Here is a 2,414-nt window from a genome sequence, read left to right as displayed (position 1 = left end):
TTCATTTTTTTTTTTTTTCATTTTTTTATTAATTTATTCTTGTTACATCTCAATGTTTATCCCATCCCTTGTATCCTCCCATTCCTCCCCCCCCCCACTCATACCACATTTTAGATGGTTGTAAGCCACTATGTGGTTGCTGGGAATTGAACTCAGGACCTATGGAAGAACAGTCAGTGCTCCTAACCACTGAGCCATCTCTCCAGCTCCCGAGACCCTAGCTTTACAAAATTGTTTTGACCCAGTGAGACAGGATAAGAGAGGTAGTGGGGGCAAGCCCCAAGGGGCTCTCGAGGAAATCATTAAGGAAGTTAGCACCTACATTAAGAAAATTGGCTACAACCCCGACACAGTAGCATTTGTGCCAATTTCTGGTTGGAAAGGTGACAATATGCTGGAGCCAAGTGCCAATATACCTTGGTTCAAGGGCTGGAAAGTCACCCACAAAGATGTTAGCGCCAATGGCAACACACTGCTGGAAGCTTTGGATTGTATCATGGCACCAACTCGTCCAACCAACAAGCCCCTGCGACTGCCCCCTCCAGGATGTCTACAAAATTGGTGGTATTGGCACTGTCCCTGTGGGCTGAGCGGAGGCTGGTGTTCTTAATCCTGGCATAGTAGTGGTTATCTTTGCTCCAGTCAATGTCACAACAGAAGTCAAGTCTGTTGAAATGCACCATGTAGCACTGAGTGAAGCTCTTCCTGGGGGCAATGTGGGCTTCAATGTAAAAAATGTGTCCTTCAAAGATGTTAGACGTGGGAATGTTGCTGATGACAGCAAAAATGGCCCACCAATGGAAGCAGCTAGCGTCACTGTTCAGGTGATTATCCTGAACCACCCAGGCCAAATTAGTGCTGGCTGTGCCCCTGTACTGGATTGCCACTCCCCTCACATAGCATGCAAGTTTGCTGAGCTTAAAGAAAAGATTGATCGTTGTTCTGGCAAGAAGCTGGAAGCTGGCCCTAAATTCTTGAAGTCTGGTGATGCAGCCATGGTTGATATGGTCCTTGGAAAGCTCATGTGTGTTGAGAGCTTCTTCTCTGCCTATCCTCTACTGGGTCGTTTTGCTGTTCGTGACGAGAGGCAGACAGTTGCTGTGGCTGTCATCAAAGCTGTGGAGAAGAAGGCTGCTGGAGCTGGCAAAGTCACCAAGTCTGCCCAGAAAGCCCAGAAGGCTAAATGAATATTATCCCTAACAACTGCCACCCCAGTCTAAATCGGTGGAAGAACGGTCTCAGAACTGTTTGTCTCAATTGGCCATTTAAGTTTAATAATAAAAGACTGGTTAATGATAACAATGCATCATAAAACCTTCAGAAGGAAAGGAGAATGTTTTGTGGACCACTTTGTATGTGTGTGTGTGTGTGTGTGTGTGTGTGTGAGAGAGAGAGAGAGAGAGAGAGAGAGAGAGAGAGAGAGAGAGAGAGAGTTTTAAATTATTAGTTTTCAAAACCAGTACTTTTTAATGAAAACAAAAAAATCTGCCACAGAATTTTGAGACCCATTAAAACAAGTTTAATGAGAAAAAAAATTTTGTTTGAGTCCCTCCTCTTTATAGATCAGACATTATTGTAACACACATACATTTTTCTTTATGGGAAAATTATGTTTATATATAAATGTGTGTATCTATTGTATTTAATTTTTTAAATTGACACAGAATAATGTGTGTGTGTGTGTATGGCACCAGGTAATATTTTGGTGCACGTGTGTATTACATAATGTTCAACTCAGGCCTAAGATATGACTTCTTATTTACCACTTTTTGGTAATAAAAATATTGGCATTAAATACAAGAGTAGGAGGAAAGGTTCTCTTATTGAAGGCAGTTAGAACCCAGGCAAGGACACGGCTCTGGGAAGCAGAAGACAAGAGGCAGGGATCGCACTGTGGACCGATGAGGAGGTGCAACTGCGTGACACAAGGACCAAGACACAAGGAGAGTTGAGGGTCGACTTCCGCCACACCCTCAGCCCACTTGAGAGTCTCACGCAGGCAAGCAGATGCGCCAGCCTCTCTGGGTCCGTGTATTTCTACAGCTGCGACTCAAGAGCTGCTTATCTTCCCTCCAAGAGGCTTCTTGGAACGGAGCCAGTGGGAGTCCAGGCTCTGGGAGAGTCTCAACGGAGCAGATGGGGCAGCGGCAGCCAGCAGGCTTGTTGCCTTTGGCGGAGAGCACCATCCTGGAAGTGGATGTCTTGTGAGTGAGCCCGGGCAGGCTCTGCCATAGGTCTGAGCCAGGCAGCCGGCTTCTAGAATTTTCCCCATCTTCTCTGCATTTTCTGTGCCTGTTGAGAAGTTAATGCTTTCGGTCCCATGGAGTAGTCACAAGCGCGTGGTGCGCAGGCTCAGGGGGCCTGTGGCCAAATTGTCCTTCCCTGGAGCCACAGTGTTGTCCACTCTAAGGCTG

The 2,414-nt window shown here is 46.1% G+C and overlaps 1 pseudogene; it reads left to right on the top strand.

Moving 5' to 3' along the window:
- Nucleotides 1-272: 272 nt before the first annotated feature.
- Nucleotides 273-1,187, top strand: LOC127195697 (elongation factor 1-alpha 1-like; annotated as a pseudogene).
- The last annotated feature ends 1,227 nt before the right edge of the window (nucleotides 1,188-2,414 follow it).

Source organism: Acomys russatus, chromosome 11 (genome assembly GCF_903995435.1).
Source record: "Acomys russatus chromosome 11, mAcoRus1.1, whole genome shotgun sequence".
Taxonomy (NCBI): domain Eukaryota; kingdom Metazoa; phylum Chordata; class Mammalia; order Rodentia; family Muridae; genus Acomys; species Acomys russatus.
The sequence above is the reverse complement of the archived record's forward strand: the minus strand, read 5'-3'. Positions and strand labels throughout refer to the sequence as shown.